The following is a 17,576-nucleotide window of genomic DNA, read 5'->3' as shown; positions in this document are numbered from 1 at the left end:
TTGACATCCAGCCCGTCTTAAGTGACGCAGGTTTGCAACCACAAGGTCCAGGGCTGAGAATTCTTTCCTGGAATGTGGCTGGCATTACAAGTAAGGTAGGCACTCCGGAGTGGGATCTCCTGGTAAATGGATGTGATATCCTCCTTTTCCAGGAGACGTGGGCAAGGGAACCACAGACCAGGAGGGGGTTTGATATTTCTGAAATCCCGGCAAAGTGGAATGGGAGGGGGAGACCTTCGGGTGGCCTAGCAATCTGGGTGGCGAGCCACATTGGGTGCCAGGTGGAAAGGATGGACACACTCTCACAGGACATCCAGTGTGTGCTCCTTAGATGGCCCGGTAGAAGAACATGGGCCATTGTCAACGTCTATTCACGACCAGTTGCTGTGGGCAATGAATCCCCCACCCTAGTTGAGCTCTCCTCCTTTCTAGGTCAATTGCCAGGTGACCTTAAAATAGTGATGGGAGGGGACTTCAATTGCCATTTCGAACCCCTGGAAGGTCTAATGGAGGGTGCCTTAACTTCTGAGGATGACTATTGGGGAGTTCCACCTTCCTCCTCACCTCACCCCAAAGCTTGGTCTCCGTTGGCAGTACAACTTACGTCCCTCACCTTGAACTTTGCACTGAGGGCGTGCAATGGACTTACCCCATCTGACACTCCCTCGTTGTGCACATTCAACAAAATGGGCCATGAGTCAAGGCTGGACTACATATTCTTAGACATCTCCATGTGGCCCAAAGTTCAAGATTTTAGAGTGCTTCCGAGGACAGACAGTGACCACAATTCCCTTTTGTTGGAAATCCAGCATCCAGCCCCTGTAGTAGGGCCGTCAACCACTGACTCCGGAGACGACCATGGGGATTTACTCCTCACTACAAACAGGCGGCGGGTGAAATGGGGAAAGCTGATTGACAAAGAAGATGCTATAAACAAGTTATACGGCCTAGCACTCCCCAGGTTCCAGGAGGTGGACGCTCTCATAAACCAACCAAGACCCTCCGATTACAATGAGACTATCTGGCATTCATCATGTCTTAGTGAGGGACCTTGCAGAGGTCTTCAATCCGGTGGTACACTCAAGAAGGAAAAAGACTTGCACCCCGACATGGTACACCTCTACCTGCAGGAAAACTAAATCTGAGCTAATTTCCGCCATCAAAGAGGGCAGCGACAAGGCGAGGGTTGTAGCCCTTAGAAGGGAGTATAAGTTAGCACTGGCCAAGGGAAGAGTGGGATTGGGACCATTGGCACGAACTGACTGAAGCCCTTAAATCTAAAGACTCTAGAAAATTCTGGGCCCTGGTAAACAACGGAACGAGGGAACTCATATCCGCAGTGGAACCCAATATTGCCCCCTCTGTCTGGGAGGCCCACTTTGGAGCACTATATCAAGAAACCACCCTATGGCCCGAAGGGATGGCGGTGGAGTCCCCCTGCCCTCAGGACATGGCCCTGGAATTCTCCCTAGGTGAGGTGGTGATAGCTTTGGAGCGCTTAGCGCTGGGGAAGGCACCGGGGTTGGACAAGCTACCCGGTGATCTTTTCAGACACCATCCTGACATCTGGGGCCCGTACCTTCTTATCCTCTTCAATGCTATACTAGGAGGTATGGCGGTCCCCACCTCTTGGTTAGGGGCTGAAATAGTGCCGATCTATAAGAAAGGGTCCCTACTGAGCCCGGCCAACTACAGGCCAATTAGCCTGATTGATGTCCCCCAAAAGCTTTTTGCGCGCCTTATTTTGAACCATCTATTAAACTGGGTAGAGGATAATGACATCATGAGTCCCTTGCAGGCTGGCTTCATAAAAAACACGTCGACCATGGATCAGATCTTCCGCCTCGTCCTCCTCTACTGGAAGACGGTGAGGATTGAGGGGGGAAGACTGTACATGGTCTTCGTGGATCTGAGGTCAGCCTTTGACCTAGTCCCGCGCAGGAAACTGTGGGAGGTGCTGGAAAAGCTAGGAGTTCCCCCCCAGTTACTTAACATCTTAGCCAGGCTGCATGAGAACAACTATGCGCAGGTCAGGTGTGGGAGAGATGGCAATCTTTCGTCCAGGTTCCCTGTCCGTCGAGGGGTGAGGCAGGGTTGTGTTCTGGCACCGACCCTGTTTTGTTTATTCATCAATAATGTCATCTCACACCTGGAAAACGTCAAGGACAACGACGCCCCATGTTTGGCAGGCAGGAAGGTACCGGCAATTATGTTTGCCGATGACACCCTCCTCCTTTCCAAATCTCCCATGGGGATCCAGAGGATCCTGGATGGATTTGGTCTTTTCTGTCGACAGCACGGGTTGGAGGTGAACACAGAAAAGACCAAGTTCATGATCTTTAATCCACCAACTAAAACTAGGCCCAATCCCACCCTGGGGACTGCCAGCCTTGAGAGGGTGTCTACCTTTATATATCTGGGGGTAACATTGCAGGAAAATTTATCATGGGACCGCCAGATAGTACGATCTAGGGTTAAACTGTCCCAACTGTCGGGTGCAATCCTGAAGGTGGCCAATACCTCCTCCTTCAAGCCCATAAGTCCGGCCCTTGAAACTTACAGGACGCAGGCCAAGGCAGCGGCCATGTACGGCAGCGAGTTATGGGGGTACAAAGCGGGGAAGGACCTAACAAGAGTTGAAAACAGCTTTCTAAGGCGCCTATTAGCTCTCCCACGTGCTACGCCACTGCAGCCATTGAGAATGGACATGGGCCTCCCCCCTATTGCAGAGGAGCTTGTGTCAAAGCCAGTGAAGTTCTGGCACAGGCTCTGGTCTACAAATGAACTTCACCACTATAGGGAGGATCTTACCCACGTCAAGAGCTTGAACTGCATTGGCAGAATCCCCTGGCTCGCCTTTGTGAAAAATGAACTGTTCGCCATGAATCTCTGTGACCTATGGGAGGATCCTGCGCGAGGTTGCCAAACAATCTCGCGCAAAGCCCTGTCCCAAATCTATAAAGACAGGTCCCTTGCACACATGATGGATGCTCAAAACAGCGGCACCTTAACTTCGCGATTCCTAGAATCCAAAAATTCATATGCCTTTGAACCTTTTATGGATTTTATTTTCCCCATCCTGGCGAGGAAACTGTTTGTTCAATGGAGGCTTGGCACACTCCCCACTAACTCATTCACCTGCAAGTGGACCAATGGGGGTGATCAAATATGTCCCTGCTGTAACATCCATGAGGAAGATGACCTCCACATCTTTTTTGTGTGCCCTGCATATCAAAGGCCCAGAAAATATTGGATAGCGCCGCTCTGTAAGAACCTAGGGTTCAGAGAGTATGCACAGGCATACAGGATCTTGAAAACCAGCACCTTGGGCCACATTGTGTTTGCTGTATCCAAATTTCTTATGGCTATATGGTTGATTAGAAAGAAAAAAGCCCCCTGAACTTTTTAATGTCATTATAATTCCTTCCTCGCTGGATGAGAGTTTTTTATTTAATGTATTTTAAAATGTATTTTAATGTATGTAATGTCTTGTACTGCATCTTTTATGGTCTATATGGCCGAAATAAAGAATTTTTGGATTGGATTGGATTGGCATAACTGGGACAGAGTAATTGTTTCACCTTGTCAGTAGTTTGATGGATTACCATAAGCATTTATCTTATTCCCTTAAACCAGTGATCAGGGACAAGACTGTTACTTATGACTGGCTTAAAAAACACAGACTGACTATTTCCTCAGAGCAGGCTGCCCTTTGCCTAGTATTCATGTATAGTTCAGCTAACTCTGAATACTCCTTGACAAAATCAGCACTGTAATATTAGAATACCACAAGTTGTACCTGAGTTGCTCTCTTATCGCAGAGCTTATGGTTGGAAATATAAAGTTGCTTTGTTGGTTGATTAAGGGCAAAAACCAGCCCAGTGCTGTCTTCAAATTATTTTTTTAAACATATTTTTATTGACATTTAGATTTTAAAAACAATTGTGTACACTTTTAACTCCGTTATTCCATTTACATATCTTAGTCATCACTTAGGCAGTTCCGCATATAGTCTAGTCTGGTATCACATTTGAGTACTGTCCATCTCTTTACATGGCTTACATAAACCCCTTCTAAAACTGTCTTCAAAGTCAAAACACTGGCCTGGAAATCACTGAGGTAGAGGATATTATAAAATTGATGAAATTAATTTTTAATGCGCTATATCACCAATGTCTATCAGCCTTCTTGTTGGCACTACTCTGAAGAGTAATTTATCTTTTCATTATCCATTTGAGGTTTACAAATCATAAATGCATTTCTTTATCTCATCACCGCTAAACTATTGTAATGTGATCTGTTTAAGCTTGCCAGTGAAATCCTTGAACAAATTGCAGCTGCTCCAGAATGCAGTCTCCTGTTTGATATTGAAGATCAAAATGTGAATCCATGTCACCTGCAGGATACAATTGAAACCTCTTTGCCTGGTAGGCCCAGTGCTTTCTGATGCAGCTCCAATGCCTCTGAACTGTACTCCTATTGAAGATTATAAAGCCAATGATTCTACCCTACCCTCACATTTATTATATATGTTCAGTGCAGTCCTAGTTAATCAATTAATCATGTTTTCTATAGCATGGCTGCTTTACCCATGAGGGTTACATGGCACTTTTGGGTCATGCTGCAGGATCAGGTTGCCTGTTGTATTAGTTGAACCTACAGGTCTTGAGGTCCTTCCTGAACAGTTGGAGCGATGTTGAGGCTCTGAGGGTAGGGGGAGGGTGTTCCAGGTTTTAGCCGCCAGGTGGAAGAAGGAGCAGCCTCTGCTGTTTGCCCGGCAGATATGCTGGGTAGCAGCTAGGGAAAAGGATCTCGAATGGATCCTTGAGAGCAGATGTCAATGAAGCAGTGACAACTGTGATCCCCAAGACTCACAGGCCTATGGATAAGTGCAATTCTTATCACACAATTTAACTATTGAATGCAAAGACCAAGATTGTGGCTAAGGTTATTGACCATTTGATTAGGTATAGTTTTTGAGGTGCTAGTCCATAGTGACCAGTGTGGCTTCATGCTGGGCAGATCTGTGACAAATCTAAAACAACAGTTGATGGACAGAATGCAAAACAATGTCATTCATTCACCCCAGTACAGAGACGTGGGCCTAAATCCTTCGTTTTTTTGCTTACCATGCCATTCCAGGTTGAACCCAGCCATATGCAAATCAGTCTTGACCCTGTGCCCCATGGGAACACTCCAACCCGAACTGCCAAGCCAGGTCCTCCCTGGACTGGAAACAAGCATCCTAGGACCGGTTTTGGATTTTCAGCCCTCATCAGCCTGGATAGCTTGATTCCAGTGGCATGGAGAGCGCAGGACTCACGTCTGAGCATACTCGTCCCACTCGGGGTGACAAATGCAAAAACAATAGTTGATGGACAGAATGCAGAACAATGTCATACATTCACCCCAGTACAGAGATCTGGGACTAAATCCATCGTTAGGTCTCGACCTCTGCCAATGCGCTTGCGCATTGCAGATGTCGAGAGAGTTGGATCCTTGAAAGCTAGACCAGGCGGATTGCGCCAAGTGCATGTGCCTGTGCACGCGCTTGCCATTTGCTCCCCGAGCCACCTGCCTCGCATCATTGCATCAGACCCGCCACAGCAAACTCCGAAGACTTTTTTTTTTACACCCCATATGCTCGAGCCTCCCCTGCTCCAGAATCTGAAAGGGTTCCGCTCCCCCGCCCCCTGCTTCACACTTCAAAGGAATGCGCCCCCTACCCCCGCAATGCCGAGAGCATTTCCCAGCCGCTTTTAATTTCATTTTGCAGCCGCTTTTAATTTTTTTTACTCTATTCTCAAATTTCACCATTGTTGTTGTTGTATCCTGCGTGTCTTTTGCGCTTGTTGATCTTTCCATCTATGGTGCACGCATAGGAGGTTGAGGGGATATTCCTGTTACCTCGCTTTTGTTGTTTACTCTACGTCTTTGGTGCTTCTTTACATTTCCATCTACGCTGAATGCATAGGAGGCTGCAAGGAGATTACCAATGCCTCGCTTTCATTTGTTTCCTGCGTGTTTTAGGCGCTTCTTCACATTTCCATCTATGATGCACGCATAGGAGGCTGCGGATCTCCATTGCCATTTGTCCCAACAAGCGAAACTCTATAAAAGGCTGCCCTAAGTCCTCCTCAGAGGTAGACTACAATTGGTTAAGGAGCTCAGCGGCATCAAGTGGGCACGGTGAGTGACCCGAAGTTATTTTATGACACAGCTGGTTTTAGTTTACCTTCACTTAATGCTTACTACAAACTTTAATTGTGATCTAAAAACCTAGAGTAAGAACGAATCACAATATTGAATTCCTGTGAGGAATAAAATATGAGCTTGTACTTTTGTACAGGATTGTGCGTATGCAGATATTTCATACAGGATTGTGGGACTGGAGACGTCAATTCCTCCAAAAGCTTCATTTCAGGTGGCTCCCCTCCTTCCTTCATTATTTCCACAACCGGTGGCTACTCTAAATATCTCTCCTGCACTGCATTGTTGGAGGAACTTGAGAGAAGCGCATTGCTTTGTTCATTGTAGCGCCAGAGAGGGCCATATCTGTTACGGAACTCATATCTCTCTTGCAGAAAAATATGTGCATTTGTTTACTTGAGGATTCAAATCATGCCACCTTACCACAAGCCTCAAAATGTAATATGTGTTGTATTTCCAGACACAGTTAAAATCATAATGAATAAAAAGAACAAAATGTAACTCCGCCTCACTCTCCAGGAGCAGCAATAATTTATTTTTCAGTTCATTCGGTTTATAGAATAAGCACCAAGATGTCCCTGCAGTCAGCAGACCTCAACCAGCCCTCTGCCTGCCAGACTTCGTGGCACTCCCATTTTTTGCTTTTTATTTTTTTAATATAAACAATTTGTCAATGTATCGTGTTGGCCAAATAATTTATGGGCTATTTTCAAAAACATTTTGTATTTCGATTGTTGCTGTATCCTTTTTGTCAGATACCGAAGTACAGTGATGTGATGGAAAAATAAGAAATATTGCCATCATCATCATATTTAACTTTATTCAGTTGTTACGACCATCAAAGTGCAAGTGCGTACATTACAGAGAGTCAATTAGCTACAGAGATGCTGCCAGGCAGCCTCCGTCTGTCGGCCTCTCCCCTTGTGACCAGCAATCCAATTTGTTGGTAATCTTTCTTCTAGCAGGCATCTCGAATTTGTCCCCAGCGATTTTCAGCCCAGTCTTTTTTTCACTTTTGTTAAGACTGTCTTGTAAGTCTTTGTGGCCTCTCTTATTTCTGGTACATTGTTTGTACCTAGCACACATTATAATAGCCCTTCTCAGAAAACATCCTAATACCAAACTTCTGCACCCACACACACATAAGGAATCACAAGCAAACAAACATATACACCCCCATATCAAAGCACAGTCAGTCTCTCTCTCTTTCTCTCTCTCTCTCTCTCTCTCTCTCTCTCTCTCACACACACACACACACACACACTCTCTCACACCCACACTCACTCTCACACGCTCTCTCTCTCTCTACCACACACTCTCTCTCACACACTCTCTCTCACACACTCTCTCACACACTCTCGCTCACACTCTCTCTCTCTCTCTCTCTCTCTCTCACACTCTCTCTCTCTCTCTCACACACACTCTCTCTCTCACACACTCTCACACACTCTCACACACTCTCTCTCTCACACACTCTCTCTCACACACACTCTCTCCCTCTCACACACAGTACAGCCTTCTACTGCTACCACTCTACCACTCTCTCCATCAACACTCTACCACCCTATGCGCCACCACCCTATGCGCCTCCACCACCCTATCCACCACCCTATCCACCACCCTCTAGCGCCCATCCTCTAGCGCCCACCCTCTAGCGCCCACCCTCTAGCACCCACCCTGTAGCACCACCACTCTACCCTCCCACCACTCTACCCTCCAACTCCACCCTCAAAATCCACCCTCCAACTCCACCATCCAAGCACTACTACACCCTCCAAATACACCCTCCGACTACACCCTCTAACTCCACCATCCAACTACACCCTCCAACTCAACACTCCAAATCCACACTCCAACTCCTTCCTCCAACTACACATCCACCCTCCAAAAACACCATCCAACTCCAGCCTCCAACTCCCAACATCCAAATACACCCTACAAATCCACCCTCCAACTACAACTCCAACATCCAAATACACCCTACAAATCCACCCTCCAACTACAACTCCACCCTCCAAATCCACCCTCCAAATCCACCCGCAAACTACAACTACGGACTCTGAACTCCACCCTCAAAATCCAACTCCACCCTCCAACTCCACCCTCCAACTCCACCCTCCAACTCCACCCTCCAACTCCACCCTCCAACTCCACCCTCCAACTCCACCCTCCAACTCCACCCTCCAACTCCACCCCTCCAACTCCACCCCTCCAACTCCACCCCTCCAACTCCACCCCTCCAACTCCACCCCTCCAACTCCACCCCTCCAACTCCACCCCTCCAACTCCACCCCTCCAACTCCACCCCTCCAACTCCACCCTCCAACTCCACCCCTCCAACTCCACCCCTCCAACTCCACCCCTCCAACTCCACCCCTCCAACTCCACCCCTCCAACTCCACCCCTCCAACTCCACCCCTCCAACTCCACCCCTCCAACTCCACCCCTCCAACTCCACCCCTCCAACTCCACCCCTCCAACTCCACCCCTCCAACTCCACCCCTCCAACTCCACCCACCCCTCCAACTCCACCCACTCCTCCAACTCCACCCACCCCTCCAACTCCACCCACCCCTCCAACTCCACCCCTTAATGCCACAGCACCACAGCATCCCGCATCGCCACAGCGTCCCGCAATGCCACTGCACCACTGAAGGCCACTGCACCACTGAAGGCCACTGCACCCCTCCAACTCCACCCACCCCTCCAACTCCACCCACCCCTCCAACTCCACCCACCCCTCCAACTCCACCCACCCCTCCAACTCCACCCACCCCTCCAACTCCACCCCTTAATGCCACAGCACCACTCAACACCACAGCGTCCCGCATCGCCACAGCGTCCCGCAATGCCACAGCACCACTCAACGCCACAGCACCACTGAAGGCCACAGCACCACTGAAGACCACTGAAGGCCACTGCACCACTGAAGGTCACTGCACCACTGAAGGTCACTGCACCACTGAAGGTCACTGCACCACTGAAGGCCACTGCACCACTGAAGGCCACTGCACCACTGAAGGCCACTGCACCACTGAAGGCCACTGCACCACTGAAGGCCACTGCACCACTGAAGGCCACTGCACCACTCAACGCCACTGCACCACTCAACGCCACTGCACCACTCAACGCCACTGTATCACTCAGCACCACAGCAGGCCACAGCATCACTCAGCACCACTGAACGCCACTGCAGGCGACAGCATCACTCAGCACCACTGCATCACTCAACGCCACAGCAGGCCACAGCATCACTCCACGCCACAGCATCACTGCACGCCACAGCATCACTCCACGCCACAGCATCACTCCACGCCACAGCATCACTCCACGCCACAGCATCACTCCACGCCACAGCATCACTGCACGCCACAGCATCACTCCACGCCACAGCATCACTCAACGCCACAGCATCACTCAACGCCTCAGCAGCACTGCACGCCACAGCATCACTCAGCACCACTCAATGCCACTGCACGCCACGGCATCACTCAACGCCACAGCATCACTCAGCACCACTCAACGCCACTGCACGCCACAGCATCACTCAACGCCACTGCACGCCACAGCATCACTCAACGCCACTGCACGCCACAGCATCACTCAACGCCACAGCATCACTCAGCACCACTCAACGCCACTGCATCACTCAGCACCACTCAACGCCACTGCATCACTCAGCACCACTCAACGCCACTGCATCACTCAACGCCACTGCATCACTCAACGCCACTGCATCACTCAACGCCACTGCATCACTCAACGCCACTGCATCACTCAACGCCACTGCATCACTCAACGCCACTGCATCACTCAACGCCACTGCATCACTCAACGCCACTGCATCACTCAACGCCACTGCATCACTCAACGCCACTGCATCACTCAACGCCACTGCATCACTCAACGCCACTGCATCACTCAACGCCACTGCATCACTCAACGCCACTGCATCACTCAACGCCACTGCATCACTCAACGCCACTGCATCACTCAACGCCACTGCATCACTCAACGCCACTGCATCACTCAACGCCACTGCATCACTCAACGCCACTGCATCACTCAACGCCACTGCATCACTCAACGCCACTGCATCACTCAACGCCACTGCATCACTCAACGCCACTGCATCACTCAACGCCACTGCACTCCACTGAATGCCACAGCACCACTGAATGCCACAGCACCACTGAATGCCACAGCACCACTGAACGCCACAGCATCACTGAACGCCACAGCATCACTCAACGCCACTGAATGCCACAGCATCACTCAGCGCCACTGAATGCCACAGCATCACTCAGCGCCACTGAATGCCACAGCATCACTCAGCGCCACTGAATGCCACAGCATCACTCAGCGCCACTGAATGCCACAGCATCACTCAGCACCACTGAATGCCACAGCATCACTCAGCACCACTGAATGCCACAGCATCACTCAGCACCACTGAATGCCACAGCATCACTCAGCACCACTGAATGCCACAGCATCACTCAGCACCACTGAATGCCACAGCATCACTCAGCACCACTGAATGCCACAGCATCACTCAGCACCACTGAATGCCACAGCATCACTCAGCACCACTGAATGCCACAGCATCACTCAGCACCACTGAATGCCACAGCATCACTCAGCACCACTGAATGCCACAGCATCACTCAGTGCAACCATTCAACAACAACTAGTTCTAATATGTTCTCTCAATGTTTCAAGCTTTATTACAAATGTGACAAAAAGATGTTAATATTTCAACTCTGCTCTTGGATTTTCATCACAATAAAATACACTGAACATAATCTTCCCAAGTTATTTACAAAAGTTTAAGCTATTGCCATTTTGAATTACAATAACTTTTATTTAAGTATTAATTATTAAAAAAAATAAAAGCCATTGTTATTTGTAATATTAATACATCTAAGTCATGTAAATACAACACATATTGCATTACAAATGCTATAGGTGTCACGTTTGCGAAAGTTAAAACTATTGGCATTGTAAATGACAAAGCTATTAATTTCGCTATTTTCAAAACCAACACATAAATAAAAAATGTGTCATTTACAATACCAATACCTCAAACTTTCCTAATGCGAGACCTATTGCATTGCAAATGCTTGTTTTGCTTACCATGCCATTCCAGGTGGAACCTAGCCATATGCAAATCAGTCTTGTCCCTGTGCCCCATGGGAACAGTCCAGCCCAAACTGCCAAGCCAGGTCCTCCCTGGACTGGAAACAAGCATCCTAGGACCGGTTTTAGGCTTTCAGCCCTCATCAGCCAGGATAGCTTGATTCCAATGTCATGGAGAGCACGGGACTTACGTCTGAGCAAACCCGTCCCACTCGGGATGACAAATGCAAAAACAACAGTTGATGGACAGATCTGTGAGTCATAACATCCAAAGACTTTTTAATAAACTTGCGCCTATGCCCCTGTGTCACTGCTGTTATTGATCTCAGACCCCTGGAAACCAAGACGATGCGGGGGTCAGATGGTTAGAGTTAACCCTTGGTGTTTTTATCCATACAGAGAACATTTGTAATAATTTTAGCTCCGACTCTGATTGCTACAGACAATTGATAAAATAGTAAACCCATTTCCCCTCCAGTGGCTCATTTACCTCTAGACTTCTGCCCCTATGTGGCGGTCGTGGCCAATGGTCCTTGTCTGCCTTGTATGACAGAGTCCACAGGTCAACTAAAAAATATGGTAACATACTAGTTACAATCTGATCTATTGGAAACTTTGTTTATTTGACTTTCGTCAGTCCCTTTATCAGCATGGGAAAGGCGCATGTGGCGCTCCTCTGACCCCCCCCCCCCTCACAATTCAAGTAGATCCCACAGCCATAAGGATGCGGTGGCCCAAGTTACAATCTAATGCTGAGACAAATATTTGTTTTTATAATGATAGTCTTCTGGCTTATAGGGTTAGCTGGGTGGGAACCCAGCTGAAGAGTCTACAAAGGGATTATATCATTGTTCACTTTCACCAGCTTCTTATAGTGGGTGAGTTATTGTAACATGTCAAGACAGGCATGCTTCAGCTCGGCCCAATTAATCTACTGATCATAGGCTTCTTCTATGCCATTTGGATCCTTCTGCGCCACAACAAAATGCATGTATTAGGTTATTTTTGCTGCTTTATCGAGCCAATACGTTTTTTCAACTAACAGATTCCTGCTCTTGACCGACCTGGAGGCAAATTAGTGACTAAGAGATAATCGGATGAGTTTGGGCATTGTATAGGTTCAGGCTTGCCATCGGTTGCAGGTGTTGCTTGTCCTGCGGTACCACATTAACACTAGCAAACTCAGTAATGGTTAGACCTGAGTTGCCTATTGGTTCAAATATCAATAAAGACTTGTTTGTTGCTAAAGAGACACAGGAGTAGGTAGCTGAATCTGGTGAGCCAATGGAGGTAAGTTGTCCAGTGCAACCACATGTCCCTGTCCTTGAACTGTTGGTTGTGTGCAAGTTGCCATGCAGGCTTTACCCTCTGAGCCCTGGCTACAGCTGCTAAGTGTGAATATTGCTGGCTTATCGTCCAACCGCAGCCAGAGGACAGGGAAGCCATTAATAATAAGTACAACACTTCAGCAGACTGGGTTGTCGCATGATGATCACTACAATGTATTTGTGTTACAACGTGTCCGCATTACCACCTGCTTTGGGTTTGTCAAAAGGGGGCCTAGCTATTTGGTTTAAAGTTTTGATTAACTATACTATCCAAATGATTGGTGCAGAGGGAGCTAACTTGCAGGCATTTGACCTTAGATGGAGAACCAAAACTTGGGATGGTACTTGTACATTTTTATAGTGATGAATTTTCCACAATAACCAAAACAGCCGCAGCCTATTCGAACTGGTAGACAATAGAAATATGTGTTTGGGTATTGCGTTTAACCTTTTTCTAGCAGGAGATTTTAATGCTAAATTTGGAGATGTGTCGTCATCAATTCTAAATTACCCTTTTTTGTAAAATGTGCTAGATACCTCCATAATCCAGAACTCCATTGGTCATATAAACAGGTCGTGCCAACTTCCACTAGTAGAGATTGCTGTTCTATAATTGACTGTATTTTCATGTCCAGAAGTATGATCTATACTACTATTATAAAGGAAGAACTTTGAGGCTTTGAGGCGGGTAAACTCTGAATCCACAGCGCCAATCCACACACCCGATACATCATTGTAATCCTCAGGTGTGCAGATGGACATAGGCTATATAAATTAAAAATAAATACGTTATTAAAAAATATAAGTTAAAAAAAAAAGTAGTCCCTTCAAAGTAGCACCGGCCGCGACGTGCTTGCTGACCTCAGGAGCGGCGTACACGCGGGGAGTGTCGTACAGGAGCAGCGGCGATCAGCGCGGGGAGGAGCGGCGGAGATCAGGGGAGCAGCGGACGTGACCGGCGGACAGGCGGTGAGGATCGGCGGGCAGACAGTCAGGGGCTGCAGAGATTGAATATTCACTGTACTGTATGACTTTAATAATTTAGTGAGAGCTGGTACCGGGGCCTATCGGAGGAGCTGCACTTGCTCTCCTATTAAAGGGCCCGCACTGGGGTTTACAAGGCTGCAAACACTGCGAGCTCTTACGCTTTCTGCCCCATGGCAACCACTGTACCACTGCCATCTTTTCAGCCCCCCGCTGCAGCCGTCCGGACATCGCCACCAGTGCTGAGAAGGTACAAGCATGCCATCTCTGCATTGTTTTGGTATGCTGTTTTATGTTAAGGTAGAGGCTGTTTGTATAGCACCTGTGGCAGCCATGGATTGCTTCTAACCGCTGAAAATCACGTCGAATCGTCATGTGTGCGCCAGAGTGGAGCAGCTGCCGTGTTCTTCTCGGATGAGAGCGTAAGGTGCTGATAATATGGAATTGTGAAACGCGCAGAGCACTGCTATCAGGCCCATGAGCACAGTGAATATAAAGCATGTCTGCTGTTCAGAAAAGGCATTTCCTTTGAAGTTGAATCAATTAGTTATCGGGGGAAGTGACAGGACAGTACAGGAACTTCTGAGGGGCAAGCAGGTACTCTGTGACTCTAAGTACCTGCACTTTTCCATTAAGGAGACAAAGGAGGCTCAATAAAAAGAGCATTTATAAAAAAACAAAATAATAAGCTAAGAATGTATAAAGAAAGCAAGAGAAAGCACACGTAGACAATCTGTTCTGTTATGTTAATCACTGGCAGGTGGATGGGTAACGTTCAACACAATGAAAATAGAGGGGATTAAAAATATAAAAAGGTAGTGGAGACCGCCTGTGCGTCACGCAGAGCACCCGGGTCACCCCTCTGTGGAGAACAGTCAACAAGTCCTACTAATGTGTCTCGTGGGCAGGTTCCAAACGGGGCATTACAGCAGGAAAAAGTGACGTGAGCAGTTTGCACAACGTCAAGGCGGGCGGGGGCCCTGAGCCATGATTGCTCCCGGACAACGTCGGGACGGGCTGCTAGTTAGTAAACAAAAGGAGAGTGGCCCCTCAACCAAAGGAACAGTGCTCCTTTTTAGACTGTAAAGTCACAAATGATTTCCTTTGGTAAAACCGTTCAAAGCACTTATCTGTTTATGATTGATACATGCATACCTTTACCCAATCCCATACATCTACCATTCGTACCCCCCCAGCCTTAGTAAGTCAAGTGCCACACTAGTTCACATACATTTGTCACTATAAAATATTAATTACATATTGTCATTCAATGGATAGTTCAATGAAAATTGTGTATACACACATAACCTAAAACATAAATGTTAAAAAAACTTATTCTTGTAAAAATATATCTTTTTAATATAATAATGGCTGACCTTTTTGTGTCACTACAGGCAACATTGCATAAAAAGGAGAGAAAAAGAACTAGACAATCATATTGGTCTGACACGTTTGCTAATTCGTTCAAGACAATTCTACGGACACCAAATTTTTTTACTACCCTCATCTACTGCGCCTATGTGTCTTCAAAATTTAGCCCAAAAATAGGCGTCAACATGTTTCGGTGATTGATTAGATTTGCGCCACCTTCTTCATCACAACAGGGAGCTCTCATGTAAACGTGATTGACGTTAAAAACATACATATTTATCAGTTATTGTACATTGCCTAACATCAAATTATGCAACTAAATTAATCATAATCATGATTCAAAGCAATGATTCAAAACTAGTATGCTGTAAGAAGATGCAATCTTTTTGCAATCAACAATTCCTATTATCCTAAAGAACTCATTGCACATGTCTCCACCCAGGCCCTGGGTATCTCCGATGCATGTCATCTCACTTGCTCCCATGTCGGTCAAACCTCTCATCCCTCAATATACCTATATGCTCATCATCATTGCATTCAGTGGTTTATATTAACAGATTCCAATTCACCAAGCGAAAGCTAATTGTCTGGTTCAAGTATTGTCAAGATCCAGTGAATTTTCTTTCCCAGTCTCAGTTAGGGGTCCTCTCCCCTTTTTTGTAACCCCTAGGATGAATATAAATGCCCATTAGACTTTCTGTATCCCTAGGTCCTTAGATATACATTTATAGATGAAGTTCCAGAATTCCTCTATGGTGGCTACAAGAAATCGTACCTTTATCTTGGAGGTTCTTCCTCCTTATCTAGTTTACGAGACTCCAAAGTGAATCCACTGAGTCTTGGAGGGAAAATAACTGTGAGATAGAGGGGCTAGTGCTTTTAACCAGTATTTCCATAAGGGGAATCTGATTGGAGCGAACTGCCCCCCCAGCTTTTCTCATAAGGAAATCCTGCAACTTTAGATATTTAACAAAAATCTTGAGGCACAACATTAAATCTACTGCAAACCACCTCAAAGAACAGCTAGGTAGTTCATGGAAATTGCCGGCAGTAGTTCATTCCTGAGCAGGGGTGAGTATCTGCTATATCTACCCACCCCCAGTTTTTTCTGGATGCTTGCCCAGTTTCAAAATGAGACCAGCAGAGTATTAAAGCGGGTCCATTTGAAATAACTCTGCTCAAAAAATGTCAGTAGGCAGCAGTGGGCTGCATTGCCAATCAAAAGCTCGTATTTATAAGGTACATAACATATTGACCCACATTCCGTTACCCTGCAGTTGAATAATATGCTATAATGCAGAGCTGCAGCTAAATAATATAATCTGAAATTGGGGAGTGCCCACCTCCGTCTCTAGGTAAACAAATAAAAATGTTAACCCTCCTGGTTTTCCCGTAAGCCCAGATGAATCTTGCCACTAGTCTATCAATTGTTTTAAACCATTAGTAATTAACCTCCAGTGGGACAGTGCGAAAAACATATAGCAATTTAGGAAGAAACATCATTTTAAACAGGTTACATCTCCCCATTATGAAAAGTTTCAAATTATCCCACCGGGTAAAGTCTTTCTTACTTTTCTCTAAAATAGGTGTTAGATTTAAATCGATTGTACGCTCCACTTTAAAGGTAATACACATTCCCAAATATGTAGCTTCATCTACAATCCTACTATTGGTGGCTGGGGTATGTCTGTTGATCAATACTCAAGTTTTGGCCCTATTTAGCAGAAACCCTGTTTTAATACCAAAGTCTTATGTGATCTTCTCAACAGAGCGAAGAGCCCTGACCGGATCACTGGTAATTATTGCCACATCATTGGCATAGACCAGGATTTTCATGTCACTGGCATGTATACTGAAGGGCAGAATATCCAAAGAGTATTCCAGCCTCCTGAGAAAGGGATCAATAAATAATGCGAATAGCAGGGGGAAGATGGGACAGCCCGGCCTTGTGCCCCTTTCAATTGAGAAGGGCTCTGATTCATGCCCCATTATTTGTAAGCAGGCTATGACTTTATTATACATTGCTCGTATTGCATTAATGAAGCCCCCCCCCAAGCCATTTACTTCCAGAACATGCAAGAGGAAATCCCACAACACCCTATTGAAGGACTTTTCGGCGTCAAGTAAGGCCACCCCCATGGGCTTTGCAAGAAATTACGTAGTGTTGAATAAAAAAATAACCAGTTGGACGTGATCGGAGGTCCCTCTACCGGGGATGAACCCATGCAGCCGGACCGACACCAGTCGCTGTGTAACACCAGCTAGCCAGCTGGCAAACATTTTAGAGTAGACTTTCACATCGCTATTAAGTAATGTAATTGGTCTGTATGAATACAGAGCTGTAGAGCCCTCACCTTCCTTTAAAAAAAAAAAATTAAATACGCAATACCCCAGGACCTGGGGGGAGAAGCCCCAACTCTAGCTTCGTTAAATAGTCCCATCTGCTCATGGTGAATTTCTGCATAGAACACCTTGTAAAACTCAAGGGGAATGGAGTCTGCCCCAGCTGCTTTCCCCGATTGGAGAGCATTAGAGACCACCTGA

The 17,576-nt window shown here is 46.8% G+C and overlaps 1 protein-coding gene across 7 annotated transcripts in view; it reads left to right on the top strand.

Moving 5' to 3' along the window:
• The window catches only part of BAZ2A (bromodomain adjacent to zinc finger domain 2A), a 1,275,716-nt gene that overhangs the window by 122,973 nt on the left and 1,135,167 nt on the right, over positions 1–17,576 (top strand). The window contains exon 4 of one of the 7 annotated variants that reach the window (XM_086959414.1): positions 6,031–6,189. The exons of the other annotated variants lie outside the window; for them this stretch is intronic. The gene's annotated coding sequence lies outside the window, so the exon portion shown is untranslated. The remainder of the gene's footprint in view (positions 1–6,030; positions 6,190–17,576) is intronic. 7 annotated transcript variants of the gene reach the window in all.

This window comes from Lissotriton vulgaris, chromosome 1_1, assembly GCF_964263255.1.
Source record: "Lissotriton vulgaris chromosome 1_1, aLisVul1.2, whole genome shotgun sequence".
Taxonomy (NCBI): domain Eukaryota; kingdom Metazoa; phylum Chordata; class Amphibia; order Caudata; family Salamandridae; genus Lissotriton; species Lissotriton vulgaris.
This window is presented reverse-complemented; position numbering and strand designations above follow the sequence as displayed.